The 17,048-nt window shown below is 47.3% G+C and overlaps 1 long non-coding RNA gene across 1 annotated transcript; it reads right to left on the reverse strand.

Annotated features, from left to right (window-relative positions):
• Nucleotides 1-617: 617 nt before the first annotated feature.
• Nucleotides 618-17,016, reverse strand: LOC125363766. Its single transcript, XR_007213341.1, has 3 exons — nucleotides 16,651-17,016; nucleotides 7,082-7,094; nucleotides 618-628 (listed from the first exon to the last, which is right to left on the reverse strand). It is a non-coding gene; the product is annotated as an uncharacterized LOC125363766 (long non-coding RNA).
• Nucleotides 17,017-17,048: the final 32 nt, after the last annotated feature.

Genomic DNA, 17,048 nt, shown 5'->3' on the forward strand with positions numbered 1-17,048 from the left:
CATTCCTGTCAATCTTTCTGGTCCCGTCCACCACCTCCCACTTGGATTTACACAATAACCTTTCAACCTATTTCCCTGCAATCTTGAACACAAATGACAGAAGTCTGTGAGGCTCTTATCTCTAATTTTTTTTTTTTTTTTGGCCAGTCCTGGGCCTTGGACTCAGGGCCTGAGCACTGTCCCTGGCTTCTTCCCGCTCAAGGCTAGCACTCTGCCATGTGAGCCACAGCGCCGCTTCTGGCCGTTTTTTCTGTATATGTGGTGCTGGGGAATCGAACCTAGGGCCTCGTGTATCCGAGGCAGGCACTCTTGCCACTAGGCTATATCCCCAGCCCCTCTTATCTCTAATTAACCACCAAAAAGCTGAAAGTAGAGATATGGCTTAAGTGGTAGAACACCAACCTTGAGTGAAAAAGCCACATAGTAGTGTAAGGCCCTTAGTTCAAACCTCCAAATTGTCAACAAAATACATAAATAAACAAATAACAACAAAAACAACTGAAGTCCAGTGATTTTTTTTTCTTCTTCATTTTATTCAGAGTAGAAAGCAATGTTCGTCACATGGCAGCCTCTAATTACCACTCTAATGCCATGCCCTCTTACGCGCCCTGCCCACTGCCTGCCAGCCCTGAGACATCCAGGTTCCATAAACGGTCCAGGCATGCGCTGCCTCAGAGCCTTGCACCAGCTCCTCTCCCTCCTCACAGGCACTCCTGTCCAGCTGTTTGTGGGACTCACTTGACTGTGCAAATGCCATCTTTTCAATGGTGCCTCTTTGCCTACCACACTTGTAACCTCAGACTTTCTCCATCTGGGACCCTCTTTCTTGTTTTTTTGTTTATTTGGGGGGGTTCTCCCAACAATTATTACTTTTTTATTGTTGTTGTTGGTCATGGTGCTTGAACTCAAGGCCTGGGAGCTGTCCCTGAGCTCTTTTTGCTCAAGGCTAGTGCTCTACCACTTTGAGCCACAGCTCTACTTCTGGTTTTCTGGTGGCTAAATGGAGATAAGAATCTCATGGACTTTCCTGCCTGGGCTGGCTTCGAACCAGGATTCTTAGATCTTAGCCTCCTGAGTACCTAGAATGATAGGCATGAGCCACCAGCAACCAGCCTACTTGCTAAAATATGGAATGATTTACTTATTTAATGGGTATATTGTTCACTATCTATCTCTTCCTGCCAGAATATAAATAGCAAACAAGTAAGAGTATCTGTTTTGAGTGTCAATGTATTTCAAGAACCTGGAATTGTATGCAATAATAATGGCTTAAAGAGCAATGGCAAAAGATGGGTTAAATAGGGCAGAGTTTGAAGCAGAGGGCAGAGCGAGGCCATCCCAGGCTTGGGGTGGACATGTGCCTATCTTCAAACAGGCTGTGTGAGGATCTGGCTGTCAGAGTGATGCACACAGTGGGAGAGTTGAGTCAGAGTCTCACCAGAAATGAGGAGAGAGATCCCACTGGAAAAGGAACTAGGCTGTATCTCAGCCTGGTAGTGGACTTACTTAGCTTTCTTTTTTTTTCCTGTGCTGGTATTGGGGATTGAACTCAGGGCCAGGACACTATCCTTAGCTTTTTCACTCAAGGGTGGTGCTCTACCACTTGAGCTACATCCCTACTGCTGACTTTTTGATGGTTAATTGGAAAGTAGAGCCTCACAGACTTTCCTGCCTGGGCTGGCTTCAAACTTTAATCCTCAGATCTCAGTCTCCAGAGTAGCTAGAAATATAGGCATAAGGTTTTAGCTTGTGGTCAATTTTATCACCTTCATAACCAAAGTATACTGTGGGAGACTAATAGCAAAAGGAGAATGAGAATGAGGTGGGTGAAGCTGGGGTAGGACAGGAAGTCAGCAGCTCTTCTAAGTCTGGAAAAAAGATGAAGAGATGGAGGTGGAATGGTGGGGAAGACAGTGCATGCTGAGGAGAGGAGGAAACGTAGTCACTGTGGCAGTGAGGTGTTCAGTGAAGAGATCTCCATCTTCACCGAGGGCCAAAAATGAAGCCATGGACTGCATGGAAAGGAGAAGGAACTAGAGTTAGACATCAAGGAAAGACTTCCCAACCAAGGAACAGGTAATAGAGGGACGGTGCCTCACCTCTTGAGCACAGGGCAGGGAGGCTGAGACTTTGGGAAGGGAGGGGTCTGGGGGTCTGCGCAGCTCTGGGGCATCAGTGTGGGGAATGAGGGCAGAGGGCAGGTGGGAAAGGCTTCTGCTTCTACCTGGCACTGGATCCCTTTCACCTGCAGGCTTCTGAACCATGAAGGCCTGCAGCCCTCTGTCCTCTCTTCTTCCTGATGCTTCCACACTGTACCAGGATGGGAGGGGGGCACTGAGAGTGCTGAGTTCTTCAAGGTCCCACAGGTCATGTGTTTCCCCTTCCCACCTCTCTAAATACCAGTGCTCAACACAGATTATAGTGACATCAGGATACCAGCCAGGAGAAGCAGGAAATGTCTTTGGAGAAGACACATAAGAAGGTGACTACCGTGCTGAGAGTGGGCCTGGGTGGCTGGGGGTCCTGAGGACAGGGGGGGTTACTTACTTGTCATTGTATGACTTTTGATATTTGAGTTAATGTATTTCCTATTCAAAGAAATAATTAAAATCAGACAAAAATAATAATAAAGAATAGCTCTAGACAATGAGAACTTGATGTTTCCCATTGTTCCCCCAAGGACAATGACTTGTCCTCTCTTTCCCATGTGTACCCTCTTCCACTTCTGGTATCTCCATCATTAGAGGCTCAGAGAGGGGCATGTGGACTGATGTCACACAGCATTTGAGGTCAGTCAAGAACTCAGTGTTGGGTGTCTAGATTCACAGTGCTGGCTTTCTCTTCTGGTCCTTGAGCTGGTCTGCCCATTGACGTCTCCAGCCTATTTGAGGAACTGCACACCACCCCCAAGTCAGCCTTCTAGGACTTATTTTAGAAGGAACAAAGTCTCTAAAGCTGTGTTTCTGGGAGCATAGGTTCTTTACAAAGCCCAGTTTCTGTGTCCCCCTGTGATGTTTGCTATTTTATTTCTACTCTGCTTTCCCTTTCTCCAGCACCCTCCCCCCACCACTCTCCACTGTGGCCACTCTCCAGTGGCTCATCCCAGAAATTTGGCCTTGCCCCAGACAAGACATGTGACCTTGAGCAAGTCATTTAACCTTTCCGGCCTCTGTTTCTTTGTCTATAATTGAGGATACTGACCTTCCTCCCAAGGCCTTTTATTCATCCATTGTACAAGTGTGTATTCTGTGTCAGGCGCTGAACTTGGCACTAAGGCTCACATGAGACAAAGTGTGAGATGTTCGAAGAGAGGCACAGAGAATTATTGCCAAGGCCTCCTTCCTTGGCTGCTCTTCTTGGCTGGGTGCTCAAAACTTCAACCTCCCTCATGTGGCATGACCTTGGAAGAACTGCTTTGTAGTCGGCTCCCAACCTATCCACTTCTACCTACCGCTGCTCCAGGGGCGGAGCCCACACCCTGCTCTGGATGGAGGGTCAGGGGCTTCAGAAGCAGCCTAGAAGAAGAAAAAGGCTGAAATGATTAGCTAGGTCTTCAGTCTGGCACTTCAGAGGTGTTCACATGCCCTCTGGCAGCCTTCTTCCTGTCCTTGAACTCTTGATTCTCCTGTCTCCACCTCCTGAGTAGCTGGCATGCACCACCACACTCATTGAAAGACCCCTTCTTGCTGGGTGCCAGTAGCCCATTCCTGTAATCCTAGTGACTTAGGAGGCTGAGATTTCAGGATCAAAGTTTGAAGCCACCCCAGGCAGAAAAGTCCATGAGACTCATGTCTCCAATTAATCACCAAAAAGCTGGAAGTGGAGCTGTGGTTCAAGTGGTAGAGCACTTAGACTTGAGCACAAAACCTCAGGAACAACACCCAGGCCATGAGTTCAAGCCCCAGGACCAGGACAAAAAGAAAAAGAAAGAGAGAAAGAAGGAAAGAATGGAAGACAGAAAGACCACTTCTTTAAGATAAATACCTAGATCAGTGGCTTTGTTCTGAAGATTGAGGTCCAAAGCCAGCCAGGGTAGGAAAGTCTGTGAGACTCTTATCTCCAATTAACCAGCAAAAAGATAGAATTGGAGATGTGGCTCAAGTGGTAGAATGCTATCCTTGAGCCAAAAATTAAGAGAATGAAAGAATGCAAGGCCCTGAGTTTAAATGCCAGTACCTACACACACAGACACACAGACATACACACACACACACACACACACACACACACACACGCCACTTAGAACAGGCAGACATTTGTTTCAGAGACAAATTTCAAAAAGAAAAAGCTATGGGTTCAGTACTCTAACTTCCTGGGAGGCGACACTTGTAGAAAACATATGCTGCCTCGGCCTTGGCCATCACAAAATCCCAAATCAAGGTGTAGATAATAAGTCATAGCACGGAAGAAGGATGGAGTTTAACATGATGAGGTACTGCCTGTCAGGAATGGGATCAAGGAAGGGACGCTATGGAGGACTGTGTGGAACAGTTGGGGCACACTCCCTGGAAGAGGGAAGAAAGCCAAGATGGGAATTGCAAAGCATTTGGGGATTGCATCCTGTTACAGAGCTGGCAGTGACTGGAGAGGAAGCCAGCACCATGTCAAGCCAGCCAATGGATGGCTGTGGCCAGGGACCAGTGTCAGGATCCCCAAATCTGCCCAGCACAAGACCTCCCACAGGGATGCTTCATGCTTGGAGAAGGGCTGCTCCCAACAACAAAACATGGTTCTAGACCAGGCTTGGTGACTCACACCTGTAATCCTAGCTACTTGGGAGGCTGAAACCAGGAGATCAAAGTTGGAAGTCAGCCCAGGGAACGTTACCCTCATCTCCATCAATAAAAGCTAAGTGTGGCAACACATACTTAAACATCCCAGGTATGCAAGAAGTGTAAATAAGAGGATTATGGTCCAGGCTAACATGTCATAAATTTGAAACCTGGTTAGAAAAACAAAGAAAGTAAAAAAGCAGACCAGGGACCAGAGTGACCCACGCCTGTAATCCCAGCTTCTCTGGAGGCTGAAATCTAAGGATCGTGGTTTGAAGCAGGAAAGTCTATGAGACTCTCTAATTAAACATCCAATAGCTGGATGTAAAGCTGTGGCTCAAGTGGTAAGAGCACTAGCCTTCAGCAAAAAAGTTCAGAGGTACAGTGTCTGGGTCTTGAAGACAAGCCTCAGGACACACACACACACACACACACACACACACACACACACAGCAAAAAGAGCTGGAGGGCATGACTTGAGTGATAAGATTAGCCACCTATCAGTACAAGGCCCTGTGTAGTTCAAACCCTAGTACAGAAAACAAGGTGGTGGAGGAGGAGGAGCAATTTTAGGCACGGGCCTGGAAGGACTTCTCTAAGCTCAGTGCTCAGCTTGATTTGATCTCATGCAACTCTGGGGGTTTGGACCACCCCAGAATACAAGCTAAGCAGGGAATGGCCTTGTCCTCAGCCTATAGGGTATAGGGGGAACACTCTGCGCAAGCCTTCAAGTTCCTGAAGCCTTCAAGTTCGACTACAAGGGAGCCCCCTGGGAGTGGGGAGTTAGGTGTACTCCATAAGAGAACTGGAATAGCACCAGGCAAAGATGTCCAGTGGCTAGGAGAGGTGGAGTCAGGGAGGCTGTCCTGGCTGCAGTGAGGAAAGTTCTCTGGATGTTTAGAACCTGGACTCAGCATCCCACCACCGTTCAGGTAGGATGACAGCTAATGGAGGGAGAAAGTGATCCTCAGTTAGTTCTGTAGCTCTAAGGTCTGGTCCAGAGCAGATGTCTGAAATAATGACTTGAAGGACCAAGAGCTAGATCAGCAAGCAACTGGATCAGGTCTGTGGATGAGGGATTCCTGTTCTCTGAGCTAATTTCTTTCTTTCTTTCTTTCTTTCTTGGCCTTGGACTCAGGGCCTGGGCACTGTCCCTGGCTAGCACTCTGCCACTTGAGCCACAGCGCCACTTCTGGCCATTTTCTGTATATATGGTGCTGGGGAATTGAACCCAGGGCCTCATGCATACGAGGCAAGCTCTCTTGCCACTAGGCCATATCCCCAGCCCCACTTCCTCATCTTTAAAGTGAGGACAATTATCTGTAAGGTATTTGCTACCCTGACAATCACTGGTGTGTGTGTGTGTGTGTGTGTGTGTGTGTGTGTGTGTGTTGTATGCCTGTGTGCTGGTAATGGAACTTGAACTCAGGATCTTTTCATGTATGTGTGTATGCTTTTATTTTAATTTTTTATTTTCTCTTGCATTCATTTTTTAAGTAGCTGTACAAAGGAGTTGCCATTTAACAAAGCAGTTTATGAATAACATATTTTTTTTTTATTTTTTGCCGGTCCCTGGGCTTGAACTCAGGGCCTGGGCACTAGATCTAAGCCTCTTTGTGCTCAAGGCTAGTGATCTACTACTTGAGCCACAGATCTACTTTTGCCTTTTTCTAAGTAGTTTATTGGAGATAAGAGTCCCACAGACTTTCCTGCCTGGGCTGGCTTAGAACCGTGATCTTCAAATCTCAGCCTCCTGAGTAGTTAGAGCATCTGACTTTTTTTTTCCCCCTGAGACAGAGTCTGGCTATATCTCACAGGTTGGCTTTGAACTTGAAATCCTCTTGTCCCAGTCTCCCAAATTCTGGGATTATAGGCAGGCACCACTGTGTCTTGCTATGTGGCTTTCTATTTCCCTGCCCTCTCATCTCTTCCTTTCCAATTCTCTCTTCCTCTATATCTCTTTTCATCTCTTGGTGGTACAGTGCTTGCCTAGCATAAGACCCTCGGTTTAATTCCCTGGTATCATATAAACAAGAACAAAAATCCTTTCCTCTTCATCTCGGACTTCTGCACCTCTCTCTCCTTTTCCCCTGCACCTTTACAGATGTTTCTCCTCTTTGTTTCTAGGACTCCCTCCCACCACTCGTTGAAGTCTTCTGTGGTTTGAGTCCCCCTCGTCATTCTAGAGCCTTCCTTATCAGCCTTGGACCCCAGGGAGAGGGAAGGCTGGGAGGAGAAGCGGAGAGAGGAGGGTCCTGGGGCAGCCTCTCCCGTGGCCCGGAGCGCCCCGCCCGCGCTCGCGCTCGGACAGCCAGCCTGCCTCTCCCTCGCAGCGCAGCCGGTGCCGCACTGCGCCCTCGGCCCGCGCTAATGCGATCTAGAGAGACCAGGGCGGGCGGCCGGCAGTCTGGCCCAGCGTCCCGGGCGGCGCTGATGGATGGTCCCTTGACAGTAATCGCTGAATGAGGACGCGCTGGCGACGCTCTCGCCCGAGGCCCCGCTGTTTGGCTAGCCCAGGAGTTTCTCCCAACCTCCCTCCTTCCAGAGCGCTTGCTACCCTGCACTTCAACTCACTGGGCTTTGGGAAGCCCTCATGGGGGCTTTCCCTGCCCCCCCCCCCCAGTGCTTTCTGCTTTGGAATCCTCCTAGGATCTACACTTCATCTGTGATTCTCACTCAGCTACTTATTCTTGTGAGACTCGGTTTCCCACTCTGTATAATGGGAAACCATAGTCTTTTAAAGCCTGGATGCAAGCTGGGTGCTGGTAGCTCACATCTGTAATTCTAGCTACTCAGGAGGCTGAGATCTGAAGATAGCTGTTTGAAGCCAGCCTGGGCAGGGAAGTCCACAAGATTCTTATGTGGACCAGCAAAAAGCCAGAAGTGGAGCTGTGGCTGAAGTGATAGAGCACCAGCCTTGAAGGAACAGGGCTCAGGTCCTAAATTTGAGCCCCTTCTTTCTTACTAGCCTGCAGGGGCTCATGCTTGCGTGTGAGACACACACACACACACACACACACACACACACACACACACACCTGGATGCACAGGGGGAAATGACCACTTCCCCTTAAAGAGAACTGGGTTTTATTTTTGTTTACAATGCTCAGAATAATTTGAGCTAGGTGTATAAAGCTACCTGTTCACACAGAGAATATGTATACATGTTCACGTATCATAATACTTTTAGGCTAACAAATCCATCAGAAAAGAAGAAAAGGCATTATCAGTGCTGTAGATATCTTCAAAAAGAAAGCTGAGGGCACAGGTAGATATTTCTCCAGGGACCTGTCTGTCTCCCATCAGACTCTCCTGAGGCTCCTCCTACCAGTCTAGACCCTCAGTCTCCCACCCACTCTTGGGGTTCCTTGCCACTCAAGGCTAGACCTAGGTGGTATGAGGGGACATCCCCTTTGGGGGAGCATTCCTGAACAATTTTGCAGGCCCTTGCTCACTTTTAGATGATTCTTTTATTGTTTTTAAGGTAAACAGAATTAAGTTTATTTGTAAGTGGGAGGCAAGCTGTGAAAGGAAAATAGTAAGACTCTCTATCCAAAGAGAGGCCCCAAAGAGGAGTCCCTAGATTCAAGGGGTCTTCAATCCTCCCCGCCTGAGGGGATCCCCAGGAGGTTCTGGGCCTGTGGAGGAGATGGGAGTGAGGATCCAGACCAATTACAGCTCTGAGTGCACACCAGACTCCTTCTCACTGCCTTTTAACCTTTCTCTCTCATCAGAAGCAAAATTAAGTTAGTCTTGAGTTTTGATTTAATTCCCGAAATGGAGTCATAATCTGTTTAGCATCCTTTTCTCTCAAGTCATGGCTACTGAACTGTGTTTGTGTGTATATATGTGTGTGTGTGTGTGTGTTGGGGGTGATGAAAGAGCAGCTCTGTGGCCTCTAGAGAACCCTCACTCACACTCACATCCCAAATGTCAAACAGCAAGAGACACCATGACCCTAGGGACAGAATGATATGTTGGTCAGGAGACCTTGTCTCATATTTGTTAAGACACTTGCCTCTTGCTAGGACTGAGCTAGGCACTGTGCCTGTATTTCTAATCCAGTCGTCACAACTACCTTTCAAAGTAGTTGGCATTCCCAACTTACCAATGAAGAAACCGAGGGTTAGAGAGGTTAAATAGCTTATGTTGTATTGCAACTTTTGGTTAAATGGCAGAGTCCAGATGTGACCCTTAGCAAAACATTTCATTTCTCCATGCCTCAGTTCCCTCATTTGCCAAACATTGATAATAAATAGGTAAATAGGATGCTCCCTTCATAGGTGCACTGATTCAATGAGATAAGGCATTCATTCACAATTAGCATTCAATCAATTAGGTGCCCTAAACATTGAGGTGGTATTTTGGTAAAGGAATAGATTCCATAATTTAATGCAATAAGTTTTTAATTGTAATTGTTGACAATGATCACTATCATGTATTGATGGTCTGATAGACCCAAGTAGTCCTATACAATAAAAATATATACTGCTATACACTGGGTATCTATGGCACATGCTTGTAATCCTAAGGTATTCAGGAGGCTGAGATATGAGGATTGCAGTTCCAAACCCATTTGCAATCAGCCAGAAGTCAAGTCTGTAAGACTCATATGTCCAATTAATCAACAGAAAGCTGGGAATGAAGGTGTGACTCAAATAGTTAAGCACCAATTTTGACCAAAAAAGCCAAGTAATCCAGGCATTGGTGGCTTATACCTATAATTCTAACTACACGGGAGGCTGAGATCTGATAATTACAGTTAGAAGCCAGCCTGGGTAGGAAAGTCCATGAGACTCTTTATCTCTAGTTAATCCCCAAAAAGCCAGGAATTGAGCTGTAGTTCAATAGTAGAGTCCCAGGCTTGAGAAAAAAAAAAAAAGAAAAAAAAAAAGCTCAGGAATAGTGAATAGGCCCTGAGTTTAAGCCCCATGCCCAGTAATAAATAAATAAATAAACAAACAAACAAATAAATAACGAAAATGCTATGCCTGTCTTTACCAGTGGAGAAACTGAGTTTCAGAAAAATTACGTCAATTCTCAAAAACCACCCTATTAATAAATGGCAGAACACAGCTTGTTTTCAAACACTGGCCCTTGGATTCCAAAGCTTGCAGCTCCCAGTGGCCTGTGATGACCAGGGACTGGCCTCTCTTGTGGAGGTCAGGACTGAGGCCAACAAACCTGTCACACCCTCTACCACCTGGGACCTGAGTTTCCCCAGGTGAGCAATGTCTTCTTAAAAGAACAGGAGGAAATAAATGAAGAACCAGCTAAGACAGTGCCTCCCTCTTTCAAAGCCAGCATACCAATGCCATGCCTCCCCCACCTACCCCCTCCTCTCTGTCCAGGGTTACTTCAGTGCACAACTTTGTGGCCATTAAATAGAAGAGAAGAAAGTTTGAACTAGACATGAAATATTTATCAGTTAATTATAATATGCAGATTCTTTTTCCCAGGGAGTGATTTATCTTTTTGGAAATATAGGAAAAGATCCTGGAAACTTGTATCCTAATTGCTTGGTCTATTATTAAGCAACCAGGTAGAAACTCCACTTACAATAGATCTACACATTTTCCCCCTAGTGAGGGCAGCTGCCTCTGCAGCTGGGGTTCTGGAGATGAGAGGGAGGCCTGTAAGAGGTCTAGAGGTCTCTTTTTGGGGATGTCCGAAGAGGACAGACACCTCAGGACTATTATGATTTCTAAGTCCTAATAGCTGGAGGAAATGGAAAGGATGAAGAGTTTGAAGTTCCAGGATCTCAAGAACTCATCCAGAAGAACACATCACCTGCTGAGATATTTTGTGTTCCATGTTGGAAAGATGTTCTCAGCTCCTAGGGCCACATCTGAGTCTCTGGCTACACATTAGCTCAAAGATGATCAAATTAGTCTCTCAGAAAGTGGAACCCAGACATCAGGGTTTTGAAGATTCCTCAGGAGCCTGGAGCCCATGGGTTATGTCTGTAATCTCGCTACTCAAGAGACAGACAGCAAAAGGATCTCCCTTCGAGGCCAATCCAGACAAAAAGCTCTTGAGACACTGGGTGTAGTGGCACACATCTGTTGTTGCAACTTTGACAGGGAGCTGGGTCTGGGCAGCCCAGGAATAAAAGCAACACCCTAGGAAATAACCAGACAATGCCAGGCTTCAGTGGCTTATACGTATAATCCTAGCTATTCAGGAAGCTGAGCTCTGAGGATCATGATTCAAAGCCAGTCCAGGCAGGAAAGTCCCTGAGACTCCTAGTTCCAATTAACCATCCAAAAGAGCAGAAAGTGGAACTGTGGTTCAAGTGGTAGAGCATTAGCCTTGAGAAGAAAAAAACAACAACTCAGGGACAGTGACCAGGCCCTGAGTTCAAACCCCAGGATTGGTATGCAGACTCTCTCTCTCCCTCATAAAAACAACCAGAACAAAAAAGTGCTAGAGGCATGGCTCAAGCAACAGAGCACCTGTCAAGCAAGCTCAAAAGGCTGAGTTCAAACTTGGGTATCCTGCCCTAACAAGCCTCCTGCACTGGTTCTGATACAGCTGAAGTGGAGACTCCCTGGGGCTGATTCAAGAACAAGGAAGGCTTCCTGGTAAATGAGCCCTGTTTACGTGCAAGGCCATGTCATTTTTATCCCACCTTCTCAGGTGCTAAAGGAGGCAATTCCTTAACTTTTATTGTAGTTCGAAGAGCATCTCTTTCCCTCTACACAAGAAGCTTTTCATATTAATAACTCCCATTTATCAAGCCCCTGCTGAATGCTTGGATCTATGCAAATAAAATTTAATATGATCTACACAACAACTCTATAAGGCCAGTGGGTATGTCCATTTTATGGATGACTCGGAGAGGTTTAGTAATTTACCCATGCTTGTACAATGGAAAAATGTCAAAATTTGGAATTTGAATACATGTTTTATATTTGTTCATTTGTTTTGGTGCCTAGTACTTGGGCTTGAACTTAGGGCCTGAATGCTACCCCTGTTTTTTGGCCCAAGGCTGGCACTCTACCATTTAAACCATAGCTCCACTTCTGACTTTTTGATGGTTAATTGGGGATAAAAGTCTCTCCGATTTGTCTGCCCAGGCTGGCTTCAAACAGTAATCCCTAGATCTCAGCATCCTGAGTAACTAGTATTACAGGAATGGCTACTGGCACCTGGCTGATTCCAGGCTTTTAAACTACTCTTTCCTAGTTTTTCTAGACTGGAGGAGTTTCAAAGCCACTAGGTGCCTTTAACCAGAGCAAATATCTTAGGAAGGGAAAGAGAAGTAGTGAGAAATACAGGAAGAAATGGTTGAGGGCTGGGGCAGTGAGGGGCAGGGAGGAGAAACTACTAAGGGCTGGCAGGATATGGGGCTGGATGAGGTACCTGGAGGAAGGGTGGGATGGGGGGGGGTACAAGGGAATCTGTCAAATCATGGCTATGGAGAAAGCTGGGGCTAGAGGCCTAAGAGTGGGGGCTGACAGGCAGAAGACCCTGCACATTGAGTAGTGCCCACTGTGGATGGGGTGGCTGGAGATTGGGGGTGGGCTCTGTCAGAGGAGGGGTCTTTGTGAGCCTCCCAGTGAGGAATTCCCCGCCATGAATACTAAGGGCAAGAAGAAGAGAAAAGGCTAGAGGGGGCTGGGTGATGTTTAGCTGCTGGGGTGATTAATGGGGGTGAACCGAGGGTGAAACTCAAACCCTTCGAGCAGAGATGGCGGGGAATGGTTACCCAAGAACAACAGTGCACTGTTTCATTGGGAAAGCCAATGTCCAGAGGAGGAGTGAGAGGGGAGGGCACCAGGCCCAGACCCTCCCCCACCCCCCAGGTCTCTTCATTTCCTATCAAACAGTACATTAAATTATGCTACCCCCGCTCCAGGGAACCTCTGGATGAGTTTTTCTACCTGCCTCTTGGTTTATAGGAAGACCAAAGGATGCTGGGGGTAGCTTAGGGGAGAGCAGGTGAGTTTGGGGATGGAGGTGAGATGATTCCATGGGCCACGTGTGCCACTAGTGTGGGGGACAAAGCAAGGCTATACTGGGCCACTGGCTTTCCTGTGGACTGGATAGGCACTGAGGGCTGCATAGGGGTTCAGATGCATGGCTTCCCAAGTGCTTAAAGCCAAGAGGTTTTTTGGTTGATTAGTTGAGTTGCTGTGACATAGCTGTGTGTGTGCTGGTACTGGGGCTTGAACTCCGGGCCTGGGTGCTGTCCTTCAGCTTTTTCCCTCAAGGCTGGTGCTCTACTACTTCCACAGCTCCACTTGTGGCACTGTGTGTGTGTGTGTGTGTGTGTGTGTGTGTGTGTGTGTGTGTGTGGTGTGTTTAATCGGAGTTAGGAGTCACACAGACTTTCTTGCCAAGGCTGGCTTTGAACTGCAGTCCTCAGATCTCAGCCTCCTGAGTAGCTAGGATTCCAGGCGTGATCCACTCACAGCTAACAAGTGAAGTGTTCAGGGAAATATTTTGGGAGCACCTTTAGGTGTAGCTTTCCAAGCTGCCTCTCTTGTCCTTGACCTCCTCTTATGTTCATTTCTCCAGGGTAAGAGAAAAGGGGGAAGGGGAATGAAGAGAACAGGTTGGTGGTGGAGGAGGTGAACTGAAGGCAGGAATTTGGATGACTTATCTCATGGGATGGGTCCATTTCCCCCCCTCTGCAGGCTTTTACAAGATCTGAACATGAACAGATCCCACTTTCCTTTTCCCAGTCACTTCAGGGCATGATCTGTGTTGAAGCATGTACTGCCCTAGTGGTAAGAAAAAAGGGGGGCCAGGTATGTATTCCAGGGGTCCCAGAAGCTTAAAGGAGGCAGGTATGTCCTTAGGAAGGTGGGGGAGGGAGGAGGTGGTTACAGAGCCTCTATTTCTGATCCCAGATTGCTTGAGTGTTGTCCCTGGGAATCCTGCCACCTGGCCTTCATTCCTATCTGTCTATAGAACGTGGCCAAGCTCCTTCCCCTGATGGAATCATGCTCTCTCTTGGTCTCTACTCTGTGTTTCCAGGAGTCAAGCCTATAAAAGCACTTTGAAATCTGAAGTGAGGGTGAGGTTGGTTGTATTCAGCACAATACTCTGTAAGGTATGACATGATTTGACTAGGAATGAGGTAATCATTCCAAAAGTGGCCCAGTTCAAGGGCTGCCTTCAAGAAAGGCCAGGTTTCCATTTGCTTGTTACAGAGGGCAGGGGCTAACTGAGACTGCTTTCTATCTCCTAGAGGAGAAAAATAAATAAAATAAACAGGTCTGCTACAGAACAATGGTCATAATCAACAGTCTTAATTATGAATTAATAATTCATAATTATTTCAGACTTGCAGATAGGCATAAGCCCACTGAAATAATTTCCCAAGGAAGAACACTGTCAGAGGTAGTGGGAAAGGCATTTCAGAGCAGCCATTTCTTCCAGAGGCCATTAAATTCATTTCTCTGCTTCCCAACCAGAACGTGGAGGAGATTCATGAGTTTCCTTGGTCATTCTTCCCAACAACTCTCCACCAGCAAGCTTCTAAACACAACACCACACTGCCTCTTTGTCCCTCCTGAGACCAAGGGGCCATCTTTTCAAAGTGATCTTAGAACCTGGAGCTTGGATTTATGGGGCTTCTCTGTTCTCTGCTCTTTATTCTCCTATTTTTTATTTGATTTTTTTTTTATTTCTTGGTGGTACTGGGGTTTGAACTCAGGGCCTTGAACTTGCTCTGCTTGCTTGCTCATGCCTGGTGCTCTATCACTTGAGCCATGATTCCAGCTCTGATTTTTGTTGATTATTCTGGAGATGGAATCTAGGCAACTTTGTATTTGATCTGGCAGGCTTCACTCAAACTACTATCCTCAGGATCTCAGACCTCTGAGTAGCTGGGATTATAGGCATGCACCCGAATTGTTCAGCTGTTTATAAATGGGGCACCACACATAAGAGGCTGGAGGAGCCTTTTGCGGTATCCTAAGAGATGTGGGCATCTTCCTGGCTTTTCTCCATTCTCCTATCTTCCTTTCCAAGGGGGTAAGGAAACTCTCCTCATGTGGTGGAAAGCCTCTCCAACCATATGCAGGAAGAGAGACAGGGCATGGCCTTTCTAGGTCTCATTTCCTTCTTGGATCTGAATTTGAGGGGCTGACTCTGACTTTTTATGAAGACCTCTACAGGGATGACGGTGTAGTTCAAGGGCACAGCACTTGCCTAGCATGCATGAGGCCCTGGGTTCTAATCTCAGCACTAACACTGGGAGGTATCAACATGATAAGCATGACAGAGATAATAAGAGAGGTAAGACCTGAATCAGTAGAGACATATTCAGCCACAGGCTCAGGTCTGTCCTGAAACCCAGTACTCATAATTTCAAAAATTCCCACACCAGGGCATTTAAAGAAACCTCAAAGAGCCTCTCAGCCTTTCACAGATCCAAGATCCTGAAGATACCCCCCCCCCCTTTCTCATCTCCCCTCTCTCCTCTTTCTTTCTTGCTCTCTCTGAGTCCAGAATAAGGAAGAAAGATCCTTTTTTTTTTTTTTTTTTCCAAATAGGAAAAGCAGCTCGGTGCCTGGGGACTCACACCTGTAATCCTAGCTACTCTGAAGGCTGAGATCTAAGGACTGCAGTTCAAAGCCAGCCTTGGTAGGAAAGTCTGTGTGACTCTGATCTCCAATTGAACACACAAACACACACACTAGCAGAGCTATAGCTCAAGTGGAAGAGCACCAGCCTTGGGTAAAAAAGTAAAGAAGCTAAGACATAGCACCTAGGCCCTGAGTTCAAGCCCCAGTACTGGCAAAAAAGAAACAAGATATGAAAAGCATAGCATTCACTACCTTCTCCAAAAATGCTGGAAGGAAGAGGGCCCAATTAGATCTTAGAGCAACTAGAAAGGAGTTCCAGGTCCAATCCCACAGCCTTCTTTCCCCTTCATTTACATCCAATACACATGTCAGCCCCAATTTACAGGATTAAAGGGAACTGGAACACTGGGACCCAGAAACACTTTGGAACCTATTGACGGGTACAAGGTACACGTGAAGCCTAGCTTCCAAGTCTATGTAGATGGGTGGCCAGATAGAGGCATCCCTGTATCCACTCCACCTAGGGCCCTGGGACAACACCTGACCCATACCCCCCTCCCCCTCCCCAGTCAGGCTATGTCTCTGCTTTCGATCTCAAGATCATGGCTTAGGGACTGTAACTAACTTATCCAATCATTACCTGGAGAAACATGAGTTGTTTGCTTTTCAAAATGCTACTCCTCCGGCCTCCAAATAGGAGAGATATCTGAGCCGCTTCTTCCTAGCCCTCTCCTATTCCCTGCCCCCTCCCCAACAGAGAGAGAGAGAGAGAGAGAGAGAGAGAGAGAGAGAGAGAGAGAGAGAGAGAGAGAGAGAGAGAGAGCTAAATGTAAGGGGGGAGGTTAAAAAAAAGAAAACCTTCTCGACCTACCATTCTGCCCCCACCTGCAACCCCTGTCCCCTCCCCCAAATTTTTCTCTCTCCCCCGAGTCTCTGCTCTTCTCGCTTCTTTAAAAAAAAAAAAAAAAGCGAAGAAGAAGGAATTTTCAATAGTCCCACTTGTCAAGCGAAGACCATCTTTTAACCTTCAACAGCAGCGAAAGCCGTGTGAACTCTCGGTGAACCAAGATTGAAGTCATAAATCACGCGTACAAAGGCGGCTGCGGAGGCTGGCGCGGGCTGCTGCACCTTTAACGCTTTCTGGGGCTGACAGGCGGCGGCCCAGCTAAAGTTCACAGCGCCCGGGGAGGGCCCGCCCCCGGGCCCCGGCCCCCGGGTCCCCCCCACCCCCGATCTCCGGTTCCCGGGCCCGATCCCCTCCCCCACCCCGGGTCCCAGGAACCCCGGAACCGGCTTGGCCCGGCCGAGCCAGGCCCGGGCCCTCCAGCGCTGCGCACACCCGCCCGCCCGCCCGGGGAACCCTCTTCTCGGTTCCCGCAAAGGAAAAGGAGGTGGGTTGTTTTCACTCGCGCCAGCCGGCTCCAACCCATCTATTTGCAGTATTTAAATAGGCAAATAGATCTGCAAGGACACAATCGCTTAGCTTTGTTTGGTCTTTAGCGTAGTCTGCTGGACCCCAAGAGATGGACCTCTTTTTCTCTCCGTGTTGTCATCCTTCATCTCTTGTCTATACAGGCCCAATTATCCAGAAACGTGGGAGTCCCAAACAGGTCCCAACCATTGACATTTTTGAACACCTAGTTGAATCACACATGCACTTAGATTTTCTTTTACCTTTCCTTTCCTTTTTTTTTTTTTTTTAAGAGGGCTGAGATTGGGGTGGAGACATATCCAC

This window comes from Perognathus longimembris, chromosome 1 (genome assembly GCF_023159225.1).
Source record: "Perognathus longimembris pacificus isolate PPM17 chromosome 1, ASM2315922v1, whole genome shotgun sequence".
NCBI classification, from domain to species: Eukaryota; Metazoa; Chordata; class Mammalia; order Rodentia; family Heteromyidae; genus Perognathus; species Perognathus longimembris.